Source organism: Miscanthus floridulus, chromosome 16, assembly GCF_019320115.1.
Source record: "Miscanthus floridulus cultivar M001 chromosome 16, ASM1932011v1, whole genome shotgun sequence".
In the NCBI taxonomy this organism is placed as follows: Eukaryota; Viridiplantae; Streptophyta; class Magnoliopsida; order Poales; family Poaceae; genus Miscanthus; species Miscanthus floridulus.
This window is the reverse complement of record NC_089595.1, coordinates 98,275,181-98,297,806: the sequence shown is the minus strand read 5'-3', so window position 1 is coordinate 98,297,806 and position 22,626 is coordinate 98,275,181. Positions and strand designations below refer to the sequence as shown.

The following is a 22,626-nucleotide window of genomic DNA, read 5'->3' as shown; positions in this document are numbered from 1 at the left end:
GTCCGGCCGTGTGTGGGCGAGGTAGCGAAGGCTCCCCACAAGACGTCGGTACTGCGTAGCGTCCACCTCCTCCGTCGTGCTGTCGCGGCTCAGCTTCAGCCTCTCCTCCATCGGAGTGAGAGCTGGGTTGCAGTCGGTGAGCCCAGCTAGCTCAACGACGCGCTTGGCGTAGGCGGTCTGTCGAAGCGTGATCCCGGAGTCATCCTGGTGCACCTCGATTCCCAGGTAGAAGGAGAGAGGCCCCAGGTCACTCATCTGGAAGGTGGCCTTCATCTCTTCCTTGAATGCCGCCACCTCCGCATCCTTGGTGCCGGTGATCACCAAGTCGTCGACGTAGACACCCACCAGCAGGGCATTTCCTCCATTGCCCCGTCGGTAGATGGCCGCCTCGTGCGGGCTTTGCTCGAAGCCCATCCCCTTTAGCGTGGAATCCAACTTGGCATTCCACGCCCTCGGTGCCTGCCGCAAGCCATAGAGGGCCTTGCGCAGGCGGAGCACCTTGCCCTCCTTGCCGGGGATCGCAAATCCCGGCGGCTGGTGCACGTAGACCTCCTCCTTCAAGTCGCCGTTAAGGAACGCCGACTTGACGTCCATGTGGTGAACACGCCAGCCCTCCTGGGCAGCTAGCGCAAGGAGGAGTCGCACGGACTCCATCCGTGCCACGGGAGCAAAGGCGTCGTCGAAGTCGACCCCCTCCTGCTGCACGAAACCTCGTGCCACCAAGCGAGCCTTGTGCTTGACGATGGCACCGGCTTCATCCCTCTTCAGCTTGTACACCCACTTAAGGGTGATCGCGCGATGACCACGAGGAAGGTCAGCAAGCTCCCAGGTGCGGTTCTTCTCAACCGCATCCATCTCCAACTGCATCGCGGCGCGCCATGCCGCGTGTCTCTCGGCCTCTGCGAACGACCGAGGCTCGCCGTCGTCACACGCAAGGTGCAACTGCGCCTCCAGGTCCTCCAGGTCGTGAGGCACCAGTCCCGGCACCGGCTGGTCGCCGAGAAGGTTCTCCACCGTACGGTACCGCAACGGCTCACCGTCGTGGTACGCGTCGACGCGCTCCTCGTCGTGAGAGAGCGGAGTAGCGAGCTCAACCGGGCCGTGCTCGACACGAGCTGGTGGTGGAGTAGACGTGCCCGGAGTGGTGCCTGTCGGTGCTGGAGTGCGTGGCGTTGTCGGCTGTGGTGGAGCCGGCGAAGAGCTCATCGCAGCCGAGGTCCTGGCTGGAGAGCGTGGTGCTGTCGGAGTAGCAGGTGCCGGGGTCGGTGGAGGCTCGGAGACTGGGGTAGACGCGCTCGCCGAAGAAGAACTGCCTACTCCCCCAGCTCCCTCGAAGTGGACGTACTCGACAGTGAAGTCGTCGTACGTCGGAGCTGAGCCGTCGTCCACTGCCTTGTCCCACGCCCATCCTCGCCCTTCGTCGAACACAACGTCGCGCGCCGTGCGCACACGCTGTGTCTTCGGGTCGAGGATGCGGTAGGCCTTCGAGCCCTCCGCGTAGCCGATGAACACTCCCGGAGTGCTCCTGTCGTCGAGCTTGCTGATGTGGCCAAGCTCCTTGGCGAATAGCGAGGCAGCCGAAGACCCGCAAGTGGGAGACCGCCGGCTTGCGCCCATGCCAAGCCTCGTACGGCGTCCTGCCGTCGAGCGCCTTGGTAGGCGAGCGGTTGAGGATGTAGACGGCCGTCACCACCGCCTCTCCCCAGAAGATAGCCGGCATCCCCCTCTGCTTGAGGAGGGCCCGAGCCATCCCCACAACCGTCTGGTTGCGCCGCTCGACGACGCCGTTCTGCTGCGGGCTGTACGGCGCGGAGTAGTGGCGCTGAATGCCCTCGTCAGCGCAGTACGACGCGAATTCAGCCGCCGTGAATTCGCCGCCGTTGTCGGTGCGCAGCACGCGCAGCTTGCGGCCGCACTCCGCCTCCGCAGCAGCCTGCGCGCGTCTGATGGCGTCCGCAGCCTCTCCCTTGCTGCCGAGGACCATCACCCACATGTAGCGAGAGAGGTCGTCGACGAGCAGCAGGAAGTAGCGTCGTCCTCCCGGTGTGGCCGGTGTCACCGGGCCACACAAGTCCCCGTGCACGAGCTCGAGCCTCTCCTTGGCTCGAAAGCTCGCCCGCTGGGGAAAGGGGAGTCGCCTCTGCTTCGTCAACACGCAGACGTCGCAGAGCTGCTCCACATGGTCGAGGCACGGCAGGCCTCGCACCATCTCCGTGGCACTGAGCCGCTTCAGGGCCTCAAAGTGAAGGTGCCCGAAACGCTCGTGCCACTGCCACGCCTCGTCGTCCCGACGAGCAGCGAGACAGAGGGGTTGTGCCACCTGCACGTTAAGGACGTAGAGTCGATTTGCGCTTCTGGATACCTTGGCAAGAAGGCGACGGCGACGATCCCAAATCCTCATGACTCCGTCCTCAACCACCACGCGCGAACCGTTCTCATCCAGCTGTCCCAAGCTGATGATGGAGTTCCTCAACGCGGGGATGTAGTAGACTCCGGTGAGCAGCCTGTGCTCACCAGACACGGCGGTGAAGATGATGGAGCCGACGCCCTTGATCTCCACGCCGGAGGCATCCCCAAACTTGACGGAGCCTCGGACGCTAGAGTCAAGCTCGGTGAAGAACTGCCGTCGACCGGTCATGTGATGGGTGGCGCCGGTGTCGAGGCACCACCCGTCAGTCTTGTCGTTGCCGGAGCTGTCGCCGAGGAGGGCGTGTGCTTTTGGCTCGTCAAGGTGGAGGAGAGCCGCTGCGGCCGGTGCCGCTGGAGGTAGCTCGATGCTGGCATGTGCCATGAACAGAGCCGGCTCCTCCTCCTCCGCCTGTGCGACGTGGGCCTGGCCGCGTCGTGGCTGTCGACAGTCCTTGGCCCAATGGCCAAGCTGGCCGCAGTTGCGGCAGGTGTCGTCTCGTGCCGGCTTGTGCCTGCCGGCGGCGCCGCCCTGGGCGCCTCCGCGGGCATCACCCTCGGCACGTCCTCGCGCCCCGGCCTGGGCGTCTCTGCGCGCCTTGCGCGGCTTGCCACGCTTGCGGCCGCCTGTCGCGGAAGAAGGCTCCCCCTTCCTCCGGTCACCCTGGCTGGCAAGCCACTGCTCCCGAGTGAGAAGGAGCTTCCCGCCAGTGGTGATGGGCCCCGAGAGGGACTGTGGCTCATCACTATCGACGACCTTGAGGCGACCTATCGCCTCCTCGATCGACATCGTGGAGAGATCCAGCAGCGACTCGATCGAGCGAGCCATCTGCTTGTACTTCTCGGGGACGCAGCGGAAGAGCTTTTCGACAGCTCTCTCCTCGCCGTAGGTGTCGTCGCCGAACTGCACCATCTTCTGCAACAGAGTGTTGAGACGGAGAGCAAAGTCATCAACGTCCTCACCTGGCTTGAAGGCCAGGTTCTCCCACTCCTTGCGAAGTGCCTGCAGTGTGGACTTGCGGGCGCGGTCGCTGCCGATGCGTGCCGCAGCGATGGCGTCCCAAGCCTCCTTGGCAGTCCGCTTGCTGGTAAGCGAGAACTGCATCTCGGGCGGGACTGCAGCGATGAGAGCATCCAGCGCCCGTCGATCTAGGTCGTAGTCGACGTCGCCGTACCGGACTGCCTCCCACATGTGCCGCACCTGGAGCTTTACCCTCATCACCGCAGCCCACTCGACGTAGTTGGTCTTGGTGAGGGTGGGCCACCCACCGCCGGGACCGACGTCCCTGACAACAGCCTGGAGCCCGTGGTAACCACGGTACCGATCCGGGGAGAGAGAGCCATGCTGCCTGTGAAGGCCGCGCTCTCCATCGACCCGTCGGTACCGATCCGGGGAGAGAGAGCCACGCTGCCTGTGAAGGCCGCGCTCTCCATCGACCCGTCCGCCACCGTTGCCGTGCGCGCCTCCTCCAGGAGCGCCGCCGCCGTGCGCGCCTCCTCCAGGAGCTCCACCGGCGCGTCCGCGCCTGTCTGGGCTGCCGCCGCGCTCGTGGGCGTGCGCGGCTGCCCCAGGAGCGCCACCGCCATGCGCGCCTCCTCCAGGAGCGCCGCCAGCGCGTCCGCGCCTGTCTGGGCTGCCGCCACGCTCGTGGACGTGCGCGGCTGTCCACTGCGCCGCCCGCGCTCGCGCTGCCTCCCTCTCTAGCAGCTCGAGGTCCGCGTCGGCGGTGTCGTCAGCGGAAATGGAGCTGCCGATGCTGCCGCGCAGAGCCTCGACCTCCGCCGCCGCCGCACGCGCTGCATTCGCCGCCGCCGCTGCTTCCGCCTCCACTCTGGCTGCTGCCAGCTCCGCCGCTGCTAGCCTTGACGCCCTTGCCGCCGCCGCAGCGGTCTCTGCCGCCGCTCGCTCGCGTTCCTCTGCCGCGGCAAGTTCGGCCTCCTGCCGACGCCGTGTGCTCGAGGCGACCGAGCGCTGAGACTGCCCTGCGGACATGACGCGCTACCGGGGGGCTGCTGCGTGGGGAGAGGGCTGCTTCAGACGAGCTGGGAGAGGAGTGAACAGGAGCGGCCGGAGCTGCTGCTACTCTCAGCTGGGGCTGTTGCGAGGCTGGGCAAGGGGATGAGCAGGAGATGCTCAGGCTACAGGATACTATGGCTCTGATACCACTTGTTAGTCGCTGAATTCTCACTCTTGGTAGTAGGAGAATTCTTACTCTCATCGAGAGAGGATGACACTAGGAGTTGGGGCAATTTTCTTGTCTATTTCTCACACAAGCTCACACAAATGCCATACCAACCCAAGGGGTTGGGGTTACATATTTATAGGCTGCTAGCCAGCCAAGCATATGCCAAGATGCTAGTCTAAGATGCTAATATGCTGTCCTAGCTAAGATGCTGTCCTCTAGTCTAAGATGCTGTCCTCTAAGATGCTGTCCTCTAGTCTAAGATGCTGTCCTAAAAAAACAGAAAAACAGCCATAAGGACCATGACCATGTGAGCATCATAGCCCCACAAAGACCAGCCACACATGAGACTTATCCATCAATTTCAAAGGTTTCGGACAGTGTTCAGAAGAATTTATGAAGGGGTTAGAAAAGTATGAATGGCTGTGATTTGGATCGCTTTGTTATTTTTTTCTGAAATTTTTGATACTCCTGTTGGTCATAAGGGTTAACCACAATAGCTTCTCATAGCCTTGCAGTCTTTATCGCCTTATCTGGAAGCAAGTTCATGGTCAACTTCATAACTATTGTTATGTTATTCCGACAGGAATTGTCACTTTGATTTTTAATATGTTGATTTATTTATTTTGCTACAAAACTTGATCAGGCATTTGTACAACTAGTTATAGACATTTTATTGTTATGTTATACTGGCAGGAATTGTCAGTTTGATTTTTAATATGTTGATTTATTTATTTTGCTACAAAACTTGATCAAGCATTTGTACAACTAGTTATAGACATTTTATAAGAGACCATTGGCCCTCTTGTTTTATTTTCTGTTTACTGGTATGGACTTGTGAATTGGCACATGACATTTCCTTCCTTCTTTTCCTATTTCCAAGACTAATGTTTTCTGCTGATCATTGTTTTCATGTTCTTTTCTTAAGATCAAACATAGAAATTTTCATTTCACTGAGTAACATTTCATTATTGTAGGTTCTGGGAAAACCACTACCTGCACCAAGTATGCAGATTATCATTGGCGTAAGGGATTTAATCCTGCACTGGTTTGTGCTGATACATTCCGAGCTGGTGCTTTTGATCAGTTGAAACAGAATGCAACAAAAGCCAAGATACCATTCTATGGAAGGTGCTTATTTAAAAGTTTTCTTGGTTAGAAACCTACATCCAAAATTGACATAGATGAAATATTTGCTCTTGCAGCTACACCGAATCAGATCCTGTGAAAATTGCTGTTGAGGGCGTGGACATGTTCAGGAAAGAAAAGTGTGATCTCATTATTGTTGATACAAGTGGACGCCACAAGCAGGAAGCTGCCCTCTTCGAAGAAATAGTTTCAGAAGCTACGGTATTCCCACTTTCTCAATCTCCAGCATATTCAATCTAGCCTTGCACTGCTAATGAGAATTTAACCAACCTTTGTGTGTTCTATGCAGAAACCAGACCTGGTAATATTCGTTATGGATGGTAGTATTGGTCAGGCTGCATTTGATCAGGCACAAGCGTTTAAACAGAGTGCTTCGGTTGGTGCTGTGATTGTTACAAAAATGGATGGTCATGCGAAAGGCGGGGGTGCACTTAGCGCGTAAGTATCCTTTATCTCTTGCATACATGATGCTATTTTAGACGTCATTTTGCATGCAAATGGTGATTGTTTAGACTGAGCTGCACACTTAAAAGCTCTCTCTCTCTCTCTCTCTATATATATATTAAATTCCACACAAGTAAAATCAGACAGGACATATTAAATTCAAAAGGAAATGGAAAAGCAATCTTTCATTTAATGGAAATATCATTCTTTCATTTAATGGAAAAGCAAAAGGAAAAAGAAAAAAGGTAGGGGATTCACCTATGGTTTTGGTAAAAAAAAAATCAAAAGGAAATGCGTCTGTCTTTTAGGTTACTTTCAGTTAGGTTTAGAGCCTCTTTGGCAGGGCTCCTGCAGGGGCTTCAGCTCCGGCTTCTGCAGGAGCTGTGCCAAACGCCTGTTTTGGAAAGGGCTCCGCATGGGGAGCCGGTCAAGAGCCGGAGCCATTTTTTGCCTGCGCAGGAGAAGCCTCAAAAATGAGCTTCGCGCGGCTCCTTGCTGTGGGTTCACGGCGTATAGTGCGAAGGAGCCGTTTTGCCAAACGTTTTCCAGAACGGCTTCAGCTCCTCCAGAGGAGCCAGAGCCGGAGCCAGTTTCAGAGGAGCCAGAGCCCTGCCAAACAGGCCCTTAATGTGCATTTTTCTTCGAGAGCAAATGTTTAGTATGTATGAAACATTTCAAAGTTCAAACTATTACACATGTAATATTTGCTCACTCTAAAAAAATAATCCTTGTTCACTCCCTTAAAATGAAGTAATGGTTTTTGTTTTTTCGAGTAAATAGGTGAAGATTCTGAAGAACTTTTATTTACAATTTCTTTGTTTTCAGGGTTGCAGCTACAAAAAGCCCTGTGATATTTATTGGAACTGGAGAACATATTCCAGACTTTGAGGTTTTCGAAGTGAATCCATTTGTTAGCCGTCTGTTGGGTCAGCAAAATATGTTCAATATACTCTCTAACTTCGTGATTCCTCTTTCCAGTTTACAGTTTACCTAACTTCAGTGTACTTGTCAGGTATGGGTGACTTGTCTGGCTTGGTGAACAAGATCCACGAAGTTATTATGCCTAATAATCAGCCACCGAAGATTGTTCCTCAGTTGGTTGAAGGAACCTTCACACTCAGGCTTCTGTATGAGATGTTCCAGAGTCTCCAGAGTATGGGCCCTCTTGGACAAGTTAGCTATCCTTTCATTGCTATAAATGTGATTAAATTCGATGAAATTATCCAACAACATAGGAAGATATACAATTCTCTTGCAGGTCGTCTCTATGATACCTGGATTTAGCGCTCAGTTTATTGAAAAAGGAAAGGAGAAGGAAGGTCAAGCAAAGATTAAGCGGTACATGACGATGATGGACTCCATGACTGATGCAGGTGAGCCTGTGCAACACTTTCTCTTGGGTAACTGTCTGGACAGGCACTGTGAAACTCATTTCTCTCTTACCGTCTACTTAGAACTTGACGGGATAAACCCGAAGCTGATGAACCAGTCACGAATCAACCGGATCGCTCGGTGATCTGGCAGGCTCGTGGAGGAAGTGGTGAACATGCTGGAGGAGTACAAGCGAATTGCCAAAATGTGGAAGAAATTGCCGCTGCCGACCAACAACAGGAGATTAAATACTAACCGCGACATAAGGCCCATAGCCAATGCCATCCCTCCGCATATGCTGAATCAGCCTGCAGAATATGATGAAACAAATGGGCGCTCAAAGTAGATGAGCTAAACCATTGAAGTCGTGGATAGCAACCGTTAGGTATAGGTAGGCTGTGAACTCTGGAGTGTTGACCATGGAGGGCTATCATCGGCTTGGTGCTAATCGTTGATTTTGCTGCATTGGATCCAACCACCCCTACTTGGGAATTGGGATTGGGCTGCTTTTGAGCTTCTCGTGTCAAGTTAGTTTTGCCAGGCGTGCTTGCACTGTATAGAATTTTTACAAGTTGAAATCTGAAGATTCCCTGGACTATTCTTGATAGAGGTCCTCCTGAAAATTTCTGGACGCCTGGACCTATGGATATGCATTTACTTATTCCTTTTTTGTGGCCCTCTGTTTCTGACTATGTTCAGATCTTTTGCGAAAGAGGCCAGTGTAAAAAATTTACTCGTGGGAAACTTTAGTCATTTAGTGTTGCGTCAGTGGCTTTGCTAAAGCTGTAGAAATTGTGCTAGGAGCCGGTGGAGCCGTACCAAACACCTTTTACTTTTAAGAAGTCATTTTCTGGTGAAAAGTAGAGGAACCAAAGCTGTTTTTAGGTAAAAGTGCGCTGTAAAAAGTGGGCCTTGAGGAGCACTTGAGGAGAAATCCTACAGGATTAGGAGGTTTGAATCCTTTTGTCCTAGATTTTTTTTCAGATAAAGCGAAACATAGAATCATATTGTGTCCTGCACAATACGAAAATTTGTTAATAAATAATAAATTATCTCTTATGAACAGCATTTCTAAGCATTTTTTCTTGAAAAAATAAAGTGTCAAGTCTAGTGAAATTTAATATTTTATTTTTCATGATTTTTTTGTCTATCAGGCACGTTCAGGATATGGCACTACTACTCATTGTTTATATGTGTTTTGAATATGTGTTACGCAAATTTACAAAAACAACCATGAAAGAGTGAAAGTGATTAAGTTTTAAAGTACTTAATATTTGGACGACAATAATATTTGCACATTTTTTAATTAAACAAAATCAAATTTGTTTTTTAGATGGATTATAAGTTCTTCCATATCCAGTACAATGAGTAACGACGTAATTTAGTAAAAATAATATAGAGGAAATAAATAAATCAATAGTCGTTGCAGCTGACAAAACAGGTCGAGAAAGCTAGAAAGATATTCATCCATCGTTACTCCTTCTATTCCAAATTATAAGATGTTTTGACTTTTTCTATATACATTGCTTTTACTATATATCTAGATATATCGTATATCTATTATATAGCAAAAACTATGAAAAGCCAGAACGTCTTATAATTTGGAATTAAGAGACTATCACACATCCTACTATATCACTACTACAGGAATCTTAACCAAGGCGGGCAAAATAGCTTAGCCGAGGCGGGCAAGCCAACCACCTCCGATGAAAGGTCACGGTTAAGGAGGCAACCGCCTCGGTTAATCGATTAACCGAGGCAGGCGCCTAAAGGCAACCGAATCGGTTAATGCTATTAACGGAGGCAGTTGAATTAAGTAGCCCGCCTCGGTTAATAATTTTATGAAATAAAAAAAGTGCATCGAGCTCGGTACCACGTGCCACCGTTGCCCATGGTAGGATCCACGCCCCCGCAGCCGTCGGTGGTCGGATCCGCCACCGGTGGACGGTTGGAGGGCGGATCTGGTGGCCGACACATGAGGGACAGGAAAGGGGTGCCATGCTCGGAGGAGAGGGAGGGGCCACCGTGTCGTGCTCGGAGGAGAGGCGCGGCCACCGAGATCCACAAGGAGGCACGACCACCGTAGATCCACCGCCAGGGGGTCGCCTCGTGCGCCGCAGTCGCCGGTGCGGGCCTCCCCATACGCTACCACCGCCAGTGCGGGCCTCCCCACAAGCCTCCTCCCCGTGGGCCATCGGCGCCGAAGGGGGCTGGCCTGTGCGCCTCCTCCTCCCCGTCATGGCGGTCGGAGAGAACCGAACCACTGCGAGGCCACACTTCTCGTCCTCCCCTCTGCCGCCGCAGGGCGTGCGACCGCTAGCCACCTTCGCTGCCTCCACGTCGGAGAGGGAGACATGTGTGGAGGGATGGACCGGAGAGGGTGCTCGCATGGAAGACTGACGAGAGAGAGACGAGAGACAGACGAGAGAGAGAGGGACGGATGAGATGGACAAGAGAGGGATAGAAGGACGACGAACGAGAGAGAGAGAGTTATTTCCATGCCGCTCAGATTTGTGCTTTCTCACTGTGACCGTGGCGAGCCACGAGTGGCCATTAGCCCTGCTTCCAGATCGTTGACGTATAGTAGCACACGGATCACCCCAGCGTGCAACACATTTGTGCTTTCTCACTGCGACCGACATGCAGGCCCCACTTCCACTTCCATTCCTATTCCTGTGCGTCCGCGCCTCGAGGTCTGTACGCGGCGCTGAATAACCGAGGCGGGTGGCTTCTAGTAGTCCAACTCGGTTAATGATTTGTTAACTAAGGTGGTTGTTTGGAAGTGACCGCGTCGGTTAATGTATTAACCGAGGCGGTTGTGTTAGGGCAACCACCTCGGTTAATAGACATTAACCGAGGCAGTTATTTTACATTGCCCGACGGTTGTGTTAGGGAAACCGCCTCGGATAATAGGTATTAACCGAGGTGGTTCTTTTACATTGCCTGCCTCGGTTAAGCATTAACCAAGGCGGTTGTTCGGTCGACTGCCCTACCACGAATAACCTAGGCGGGCAACTGCCCCCGCCCCCCGCCTCCGAGGCCAATTTGAAAACGCATCGCAAAAGATTTTGTGTAGTAGTGTATTATATATAAGCTAGTGCAAATTCAATCAATAAACAAAGTCAATCAATCGAGCAATGATAAATGCATGAGGCACAGGGAAAAAGGGAAACACCACTATTTTCTTTCTATTTTTGCATACCTGGTTGGCTGGTCCTGCTTTCTTCTCTCCATGGAGCGGCCTCCAAAGTCCAAAGCCCCAATCCCCCACTGCCATGATCTTCCTCCGTGCCATTGCAACTAAGGGTACGTACAAGCATGAACGCTTAAATGGACTTTTAAGGAAAGAGAATAATCAAACAATTACCTAAGAGCCTTGATCTACAATGGGGAAAAGGTAACCTTACATGTAATAATGTACTAATCCATCCTTGTAACTATGGCTTCTTCAACTACGAAATCTCCTAGCGCTGACTGTTTGCATGAGTAGCGATGCTTTGTGCCAAGCGCCTACCAAACATACATGGTGGCATAAAATCCAGGAACTGTTGATTGCGCTGCCTCAAGCGATCGTGCTATACATGGCCTAACATTTTCTTAACTTTGAAAAAATGGAAACAAACTACAACTTGCTGAGATACAATTTAGATGGTCAAAAACTTTGGAGGAAGTTTGTGGATCACAAGTATGAAAAAACCAACATTTTTTATAGTCCTACTGTTGGTGTTTCTCAATTCTTTAAAGGCATGATCTGGGCAGCCTCTACCAAGATGGGCTATCTTGGAAAATAGGAAATGGGAGGAAGTGAAGTTTTGGGAAGATAATTGGTTAGGTCCCTCCAGTTTAGCTATTTAATACTGGGAGATTTACATATTAGTGAATGAGAAATCTAAGACAGTGGCTAGTTTGTGGGATGGTGTGAATCTCAAATGCACCTTTAGGAGATGTTGAAAGCATCTAGGCCCCTAGTTGGGTTTTGGTGATTAATGACGACACAAGATTGCTGTGACTAATGTGTGTTTTGCAGAGGCAATTTGAGTTAGGTCATGGTAATGATGATCGTTTGAGCAATTATGGTTTTCATGCCCCTGTCGATGAAAATCATTTTGGTTTTCAAAGGCTAGATGACAAGGTCAAGGACGGACTAGTTCTAAGTGTTATTTGGCATTAGAGAGACACGTAGAGTAGTTTAGGACTTTGTTTTTTCTTTGGCCATACTATTAAGGGGGTATGAACTAGTAGCTGTGGGTTAGGTGTGGCCATACTTTGTTTTTTCTTAGAGACACCTCTAAGTCTAATGGGTTAGGTGTGGTGCACACTTGTCAAACTTAGCACTAGATAGCTCAGGAATAGCCCAAAGATCAAGTGGAGTCAACTTCATTCACAAAGGATTTTGAATTGGAAGTGAATAGAAGGTCAAAATGTTGACCGAACGCTGGTTTGGTGATGATCGAACTCAGAGGTGTTGCGTCCGATCAGTGATTAGAGCATGCAGCAGAAGCCAAGGAGCGGCCGAACACTACAAAGTGTTTAGAACCGAACATGCCCCTAGTCATATCTGTAGCAGTGGGGCCTCGCTGTTAGGAAGGATCTAACGTTGAATAGTAAACGATCAAATTCTAAGCTTACAGCGTCAGGTCGACATCAGAGAGGGTCCAGAGACCAAAATTCCTGATCAGACGCGTCCGGTGGATGTTGACCGGACATTGGTCAACGTTAGGTCACTCCAACGGCTCTCTTTGACAAGGTCGGCCAATTGCAGCTGTGGTGTATTGACCTGCACGTCCGGTCATGAGGACCTACTCGTCTGGTCACCTCGTGTTTTGCTGAGTTGGACAATAATGGTCATGTTTTGAATGAGGGAGTATAAATACTTCTCCTACTCATCCAACTTATCTCTCTTGCCCATTGGTTGCTGAGGAAACCATTCGGTGTGCAAGGGAGAGCAAGAGCCTAATGGGGTGATTGAGATTTGCTAATCTAAGATTAAGGACCTCATTAGTGCATAGAGAGTAGCAAGTGTGCATCCACTCTTCTCATTAGGCTTGGTTGGGTCAAGTGAGAGTTCGTGCTTGTTACTCTTGGTGATCGCCATCACCTAGACAGGTCGGTGGTGATTGGAAGCTTAGTGATCATCTAGCGGAGCTTGTGGATGACCCAAGTCATGGTGTGAGTGGTTGTGGGAGATTCACCCCGATGGAGTGTCGAAGAATCAGCCTATAGAGAGCACTTGATCCTTGCACGGATCAAGGGAGAGCTACACCCTTGCGCGGGTGCTCCAACGAGGACTAGTGGAGAGTGGCGACTCTCCGATACCTCAGAAAAACATCGCCGCGTTCCTCTCCTCTCTTTACCTTGAGCATTTATATTTGAGCAATTCAATTCATGTATTTACATTCTTAGAATTTCCATGCTAGAGTAGGATTGGAATCTAGTGTGCAAAACTTTTGTGCAATAGAATAATAGAAACACTTCTATGCACAAGAGGGTGAAATGGGCTAAGTGTAGGGCTTAATTATTGCAAGAAATTTAGAATTAGCCCAATTCACCTCTCCTTGGGCATCTTGATCCTTTCAATTGGTATCAGAGCCTCATGCTCCTTAAATTAAGCTTAACCGCCTAGAGCAATATGACCCATAGGGATGGACCCCCTCCCATCTTTGACGAAGATGATTTTCCTTATTAGAAAATTTGCATGGAGGCATACCTAGAGGCTTTAGATGTTAGAGTGCTTAGAGCCGCCTCACAAGGCTTCCCAAAACCTAAGGATCCCACCAACCTTCAAGGTGATGAGGTTCACTACGAGAAGTGGAATGCAAAGGCTAGAAACACCCTTTTTAAAGGCCTTTGCAAGGATGTCTTTAACCGTTTGCGGAACCACAAAGACGCCCATTCACTATGGTCGGACATTTGTGCACTCCTTGAGGGAACCAAGAGTGAGCGTGAGGAAATCTATCACCTTGTGATGAAGAAGCTTAATTCATTTAAAATGCTTCCTAGTGAAAGTGCTAATGAAATATATTCACGCTTGAATGTTCTTGTAGAGGAGGTCAATGGGTTTGGACTCACTCAAATGCAACCATTCGATGTTATGAGAAAGATCTTGAGTGTCCTCCCCATTGATAAGTATGGGCATATTGTGACGGTGCTTCATCAAGGTGATCTTTCCATCACTACGCCAACTCAAATATTGGGGAAGATCAATGCATATGAGATGTACATGCACATCACTCCACAAGATGACTCTTCTTCCACCAATAAGAAAGATTTGGCATTCAAGGCTAGCCAAGAGAAGAGGGGCAAAGCAAAAGTTGATCATGATAGCTCAAGTGATGATGAGATTGATGATTCAAGCCTTGCTCTCATGGTGAGAAGAACCACCAAGATGCTCAAGAAGCTAAACAAGAATGGTGTCAAGTTTGATGACAAGAAGAAGAAATTCTTCACTAGTAGTAGAAGGAAGCCCATCTCCGAAATAGATTGCTACAATTGTGGAGATCTTGGTCATCTAGCTCATCAATGCCCTAAACCCAAGAAAGACAAGTCTAAGAAGAAGTACAAGGGCAAGAAAGATGACTCAAGTGATGATGATTATGAGAAGAAGAAGGACAAGCCATACAAGAAGAAAGATGACAAGAAGAAGGAATTTCACAAGAAGAAGAAGAATGGCAAGGCCTATATTATTGGTGATTGGCTCACGGACACTGAATCACCAAGTGGCTCATCCGATGATGAAAGTGAAAATGAGAAGGAGATGGTGTCCGCTCTTGTGATTGGTTCTTCACTATCTCCATCAACACTGCCGTCATCATCCTCTACACATCTATGTCTCATGGCCAAGGGTGAATGAAAGGTACAAAATGATGATGATAGTAATGGTGATGACAATGCTAGTGATGATGAGAATGGTAGTGATGGTGATGAAGAATTTGAATCACCTTCTTATGATGATCTTGTCAAATTGTTAAACCAATACACTAAAATCATTAGAAAGATAAGAGCTAAAAATGAGAAACTAGAACTTAAGAATGACTCACTCTTAGCAAAGTATGACATAGCCGAAAAAGCTAATGATGAGCTTAAAGAAGAGAATAAAATTGTGTCATCCAAACTCAAGGAGCTCAAAACCTCTAAAAGGGAGCTTAGAGAAAAACATGATAAACTTGAGGGGATACACAATGAGCTCACCACTAGCTACAACTTGCTAAAAAAAGAGTACACCAATCTCAAGATTAATCATGACAATCTTGTTCTTTCTCATAAGTTATTGTCCAATGAGCCGCCGCGTGATGCTACTAACAATGTTGGTAAGATTGATATAGCCACATCATGTGATGACTTGATTGTTGAGAGCATTGAGCAAGGTTCTAGTAGCAAAGGCAAGAAAGTGGTTGAATCTGACAACTATGATGATTATGTCAAGCTCAAGAATGAAAATGAAATGCTCAAGAAGGATCTTGAAAAACTATCAACCACCAACACAATTATAATAGAGAATCTTGACAATGATCATGATATGGCTCTTGAGAATGAGATGCTTAGAGAAGAGAACAAGAGACTCAAGATGGAGAAGAATCATGATGAACTTAGAGAAGAAAACAAGAAACTCAAGTTGGAGAAAGAACATCTCAAGACCAGTTTGAGCAAGTAAAAAAGAGGCCAATATCTCCAAAGTGAGCTACTTATGAACACCATGATGAAGATGAATAGAAGTGGTATTGGGTTCTTGGCAAATTAAGAGAAGAAAGCTCAAGCTCAACATCAACAACAATACAAGTCAAAGCCTAAGCCAAAGAGATGCTGTAACACCTCGGGTGTTTAAAATACTAAAACCTGACATGTCATCATATGCATTGCAAAGCAGTTGGCATTTGGTGAAAACTTTGAGATGCATACACTAAAACAAGTTTATATTCATGTGGTATGTATTGAATTGTATTGGTTGATTTAAATTCAAAGTTTGTTTGGATTTTTGAATTTTTCGAGAAAACCCCGCTTTTCAGCATTTAAATCCTACCCTGAAAATCCATTTCAAAATCTAAGCATAATTTGGGGTTGATCCCAAAAGCAAAAGTGTAGAGCTTGGCAAGTTATACAAAGTTTGTTTTTGGAGTTTTTCAAGTTTTTTAGGAAAATTTTGAGTAATTCAAAAAGGCATAATTCGATAAATTTCCCTATTCAAATTCAAAAGTTCATTTCAAAATCTAGACTGAATTAGGGGTTGGTTATAAAAAGCAAAGTTGTAGAACTTTTGATTTTGAACAACTTTTATTTTTGGAGATTTTTGAGTTGTTATACAAATTTGGGAGTAATTTGAATTTGAAACCGAATGGCAAATCTATAAATTCGATGAATAGTACTCACCGCCCTAGCTACATGGCCGGCGATCTTCGGTTTGCTTCCCGGCACGGTCGTGGCCGTCTTTGATGTCGCGCTGGCACGGTGAAGGCCACAGCGTAGCTTCCTTGCGCTTCTGAGCCGCTCTACTTAGCCTTGGCCGTCGCCGTTTGCCTCCGCTCTCTTGCTCTGTTTTCCTGACGCCACGGCCATAACTCCGGCGAGCTCGTGTCGATGCCGTAGTGCTTCACCATCGCAGACAAGCTTGTCCTAGCTCCGTCTCATCCTTGCGCACCTAACCATCTATCCCTGGTCGCTTGCCATCATCGGGAAACGCCGTTCGGCGCTTTTCTTCCTCACGGCCGGCAGCACCACCGTGGAGTACGCGTCGCCGTGGCTAGCGCGCTACGGTGAGCCTCTGCACTTACTGAGTCTTGCTTCGGCTTCGCCTCAATGATGTAGTGCTTTGTGAACCATTGATTTCTTATTTTGACCACCGCAGCTACCAGAGCATCGCCGTCGTCGAAGATCGCTCTGCCGTGACCGCTGTCAACGTCGACCCGTGTCACCAAAGCTTATCCGGTCTCGTTCTTTGCTCCAACGTGTTCGTGGTGAGCTACTGGACCTTCCCATGCCCTCTGTTTCACCGTTTTCGGCTTCCTTTCGCCGGTGTAGCGTAGCCACGCCGTCATGGCCGCCATGGCCGATGTAGTGCTCGGTCCAGTCCATAGTTAGTCAAGCTTGTGCTCTAAATGGATGCGCCTAGTCTCGGGGAGGGTGTAGGTATCTTGGCCATCGCCGTTGGACTCACCGGCGGTGAGATATCGCTGGTCAGCGCCATCATCGCCGTAGTCAAAGCGGGAGGAAGGGGATGACAGGTGGGGTCACCATGTCAGTGACTCAACGTTCAAATGGATTTTTCTATTTTTCAGAATTAAATGAATAGTGCTATAATTTGTTATTTTTGTGTAGAATTATTTAGAGCTCCAAAAATTATGAAAATTTTTGTGTGAATTCTCTATGATGTATATTATATGACAAAAATTTGAAATATTGATTTTCAGTATTTTTGGGATGTGATAAAAATTGCTCAATTAATTAATAAATGACTTTTCATGATTTTTCTAGGCTTAATTAATTATCAAAAAATTATGAAAATTGTTTTGCCACCTAGTTATCATGTAATGAACAATTACAAAAAATTTTAGCTTAATTAGAATAAGTTGATTTATTTCATAATTTTGAATTAAATAATTAATTCATTAAAGCAAATAGTAACCTTTAATGATTTAGGTTTTGTTTGAAATTTTGGATTGAGTGATGACCTTGGGTCATTAGTTGATAATGATCCTTGGCAATTGATGTATGTGTTACGAAAAAGATTTAGTCTGTTTGACTTGCAACTTTACCACGAAGGAAAGTTGTATTCAAATTCTTAATTTTTGTATCCATCATCGAGCATCATGTTTCGTATTCCGCATCATGTTAAACATGGTATTGTTATTACATGTAGTGAACGAAGGTGAACGCGTGGTAGTTAATCAAGTTGTTGAGGAGGTTAATCCGTCTGTTGAGGTCGGATCGAATACTTGTGAAACGTCGCAGGAGCCGGACATTTCCGTCAACGAAGGCAAGCCCCGGATGCATACAACCCTACCTTGTGTTTTACAAATTAATTTTGCTTTTGCTTTCCGTTACTGCATTAAGTGATTAGGAGTTAAGTAAGAGCTTAATTGGTGCATTACCACCCTTGTTATTCCATATTTACCATATTACTAGTTTTAAACTCGTATATGTCTAGTTTTACTTAGCTATGCGTAGAACGATGAAAGTCGGGTGATTACCTGCCACCTGCAAGTTTTAAATGGAACATTGGTTAATTATGTTAGCTTGTGATATGGGAATGTGGAGTAATAAATTTAGACCGGGCGGACTCGGTGTGTGTGAGCCACAAGACATGGAGGTCTTGTGAGCGAGTTCTCTCCGCCTGTGTCGATTAAGGCACGTCCGTTGTTGAATTGCATGAGGTGAGAATTTGTAGTACTAACCACATACTCCGGTAAGCCTGAACTTGGCAATTCTATTACAAGAATGGCTACTCGCGCACTGGGAGTGGAGAGATGGCGGGAATAGCGTGTACCCACGTGGCTATGGGCTGGATTGGTGGAGTACTGTATTCTCGGGTGGCATGGACCCGTTCTTGTTTTAGAGGATCCGAGGGTAGGTTGGTATATGTAGGTTGGGGACCTGCATATGTCGTGTGGTCTGGAATCCCCAGCTAGGCTTAATTGGTTCGAATCGTTGTTGCTCCTCGGTTATGGAGACTCAACTCACTGTTCATCATCGTAGAATTAATAACTAGAACTTGAGAAAGGTTTGCGAAAAAGATTGATATGAAGTTCATGATCTCATTATGGATCATGGCAGATTCATATGTGGTACTTATAAAGTTTTACCTTTGAAGTAAAGAATTTTATTAAAGAGCTTTTACGCAAAAGAACTTTGATTATTGTTAAAACCATACCTTGAATCCCTGAGCCTGCATTCCTGAGTCTTATCAGTTTTCATTTCGGTTAAGTCTTGTTGAGTACTTTTGTACTCAGGGTTCGTTGACCCCTTGTTGCAGGTGAGCCTCATGAGCAGATCTGTTTTGGATCGTGCTGCATGACTATTGTTCGTTCTGACGATGAGAAGTAAATGTGTGATCCTTGGGCAGGATGTTTATTTTGTGTGATATGTCTATATTAATTATGCCACTCCACTACTACTTTGGTTTGTAATAATTATCGAACTTAGTTTGTAAGGTTTGAAATAACTGGTTGTAAACTAAGTTACCGTAAGACTTCCGCTATTTTACTCTGGTTTTGATATTTGAATAAATGTTGTAATACTGCAATGACTCTGTAACGTGATCCTGCTCAGAAATCGTGGATGATTCGGGGTTCCCCGAGGACACCCGACAGTCTTTTTAAGTTCATGGAAACATATGCATAGATGTCAAAGGTCGTCGGACAGTGACAGGTGCATGTGGGCCCTATAACTTAGGAGGTTCTGCCACAGATGCTTTGAAGAAGGTCACTTTGCTCATGAGTGTGAAACTCTACCACCACAACCCTTGCCCAAGCATGCTAGACCATTTGCCTTCAATGCTCACTACATGCTTAGAAAAGATTCTAGTGAAAAGATGAAAGTCATGTTCTTAGGTCCACCCAACAAGAATAGGCCTAAGCAAATTTAAGTTGCTAAGTCACTAGTTGAGAAAGTCAAGGGCCCCTCACCAAGTTTGGGTCCCTAAACAACAAGCTTGATCTCTTGTGTGTGTAGGTGAACTACAAGACCGGTGGAAGTCATTGGGTTATTGATAGTGGTTGCACTCAACATATGACCGATGATCCTCATATGTTCACCTCACTAGATGAAGAAGTAGATGGTCAAGAAAGGATTACTTTTGGTGACAATTCAAAGGGTAAAGTACAAGGGTTGGGCAAAGTTGCAATATCAAATGACCACTCAATATTAAATGTACTATATGTTGCTTCATTGAGCTTCAACTTGCTATCCATCGGTCAATTGTGTGATCTTAGCTTTCAATGTTTGTTCACCAAGAAGGAAGTGGTTGTGTCAAAGAAAGATGATGATCAAGTTATATTCAAGGGCTTTAGATACAACAACCTATATCTAGTGGATTTCACCTCCAAAGATGCAAACTTGAAGACATGCTTATTCACCAAAACATCACTTGGGTGGCTTTGGCATAGAAGACTTGCACATGTTGGAATGAGCTCACTCACAAAGTGAATGAAAAATGAGTTGATGAGAGGTTTGAAGGATGTGAAATTTGAGAAGGACAAGCTTTGTAGTGCATGTCAAGCCGGCAAGCAAGTTGCAAACACTCATCTAACAAAGCTTACGTGTCAACAATAAGAGTGCTAGAGCTTATCCACATGGATCTATTTGGACCAACAATTTACAAGAGTTTGGGAGGCAATCTCTATTGTCTTGTGATAGTTGATGACTACTCTAGATACACTTGGGTGTTCTTCCTTCATGACAAGACCAAAGTGGCCGCATGTTTCAAGAAGTTTGCCAAGAGAGCACAAAATGAATTTGAAGTAAAACTCAAGAAGATAAGAAGTGACAATGGGAAAGAATTTAACAACACAAATATTAAAGCATATTGTGATAAAGTTGGGATCAAGCATGAGGTCTCCGCAACCTACACTCCTCAACAAAATAGTGTAGTAGAAAGAAAGAACCAGACACTAATCACCCTTGCAAGAACAATGCTTGATGAGTACAACACACCACAAGATTTATGGGCAGAAGCTATCAACACCGCATGCTATGCATCCAACCTCCTATTTCTTCAAAAGTTTCTTGGCAAGACCCCTTATGAGTTGCTCAATGGGAAGAAGCTGGACATCTCATTCTTTCGAGTGTTTGGTTGCAAATGCTACATTTACAAGAAGCGACAACACCTAGGGAAGTTCCAAAGATGTTGTGATATTGGTTTTCTTATTGGTTACTCATCAAAGTCCAAAGCATATCGAGTATTTAATCATGCCACCAGCTTGGTTGAAGAAACATATGATGTGGAATTTGATGAATCTAACGGCTCCCAAGGAGCATATGAGAATCTTGATGATGTAGGTGATGAACCATTGAGGGAGGCCATGAAGAACATTCTGGTTGGAGACATCAAGCCCAAAGATGATGTACAAGTGATTGATCCACCCTCTTCATCAAATGTGCCACAAGATGATGATAAAGATGGAAGAGTAGAAAATGAAGATACTCATGTCTCTCATGACCAAATGGTGGCACAAGCTTAAGATGTTGATGCTCCACAACCTCCTCCTCATTTGGTTGATAGAAGAAATTCCCCTATACTTCAAGCACATCTATAAGATCTCATTATAGGGAGTCCTTCAAAGGGTGTAATGACTCGCTCTAAAAAACTTGCTTCCTTTATTGAATATCACTCGTTTGTTTCTTGCATTGAGCTTAAGAATGTAGAAGAAGCTCTTCAAGATCTAGATTTGATAAATGCCATGCATGAAGAATTGAACAACTTCACCCGTAATGAAGTTTGGACACTTGAAGAGCAACCACAAGACACAAGAGTCATTGGAACAAAGTGGGTGTTCTGCAACAAGCAAGATAATCAAGGCATCATTGTGAGGAATAAGGCAAGGCTAGTTGCAAAGGGGTTTTCTTAAGTTGAAGGGTTGGATTTTGGAGATACCTTTGCACCGGTTACAAGACTTGAAGCCATTTGTATCCTTTTTGCATATGCATATCATCATGAAATAAAATTATATCAAATGGATGTTAAAAGTGCATTTTTAAATAGCTTCATAAATGAACTAGTCTATGTTGATCAACTTCCTGGGTTCGAAGACCCTAGATATCCTAATCATGTTTTTTGGTTGTCCAAGGCGCTATATGGGCTAAAGCAAGCCCCAAGAGCTAGGCATGAGCGTCTTCAAGATTTCCTCATTGAAAAGGGCTTTACCATTAGGAAGGTCAACACCACACTATTCACCAAGAAGCTTGATGGAGAGATCTTCATTTGTCAAGTATATGTTGATGATATCATATTTGGCTCATCAAATGAAGACTATTGCAAAGAGTTTGGTGAATTGATATCGAAGGAGTTTGAGATGTCTATGATTGGAGAGCTTACATTATTTCTTGGTTTTTAAGTCAAGCAAATGAGAGAAGAGATTTTCATCTCTCAAGAAAAGTATACCAAGGATCTTCTCAAAGAGGTTTTAAATGGATGAATATAAGCCAATCAAGACACCAATGCCATCTAATGGACATCTCAATCTAGATGAGGGAGGTAAATCGGTTGATCAAACTCTCTACCATTCTATGATTGGTAGCTTGTTATATTTGACCGCATCTAGGCCCGACATCATGTTTAGTGTGTGTATGTGTGCTAGATTTCAAGCTAATCCTAAGGAGGCTCACATGGTTATCATTAAAACAATCCTTAGGTACCTTAAGCACACACCAAGCATTGGTCTTTGGTATCCCAAAGGAGGTAGATTCCAACTAGTTGGCTATTCCAATTTAGATTATGCTGGTTGTAAAATTGATAGAAAAAGCACATTCGGAGGGTGCCATTTGCTTGGTAGATCACTAGTGTCTTGGACCTCTAAGAAGCAAAATACTATGGCCTTATCCACCGCCGAGGCAGAGTACATTGCTGCAGGTGCTTGTTGTGCACAAATCCTTTACATGAAGCAAACTCTTCTAGACTATGGTGTAGCTCTAGAAAAGGTACCTCTTTTGTGTGACAATGAGAGCGCGGTAAAACTTGCTAATAACCCGGTCCAACATTCTTGCACCAAGCACATAGATATCCATCATCACTTTCTTAGAGATCATGTTGCTAAAAATGATATATCACTAGAAGGTGTAAGGACTGAGGATCAACTGACGGATATCTTCACAAAACCGCTAGATGAGGCTATGTTTTGTCGGTTGAGGAATGAGCTCAATGTGCTTGATCTAAGTAACCTCACTAAAAAATGTGCTTGTGTTGCCCCTTACGTTGCCTTGTATTATAAAACATGTTTAATTTTTAATAATGCACTTAGGGCTTGTCTAACATGGTTATGATAACCACCAAAAAGTGTGTGAAAAAGCTTAACATTGGATCAAACTTGACAAGCAACTAGCTTTACCTTTCTCGTATTGCATTGCATATGCATGTGTGTTGCTTTAT

The 22,626-nt window shown here is 46.6% G+C and overlaps 1 pseudogene; it reads left to right on the top strand.

The window, feature by feature from the left end:
• LOC136511096 (signal recognition particle subunit SRP54 2-like) overlaps positions 1–8,340 on the top strand; it is a 28,609-nt pseudogene extending 20,269 nt beyond the window's left edge.
• Positions 8,341–22,626: the final 14,286 nt, after the last annotated feature.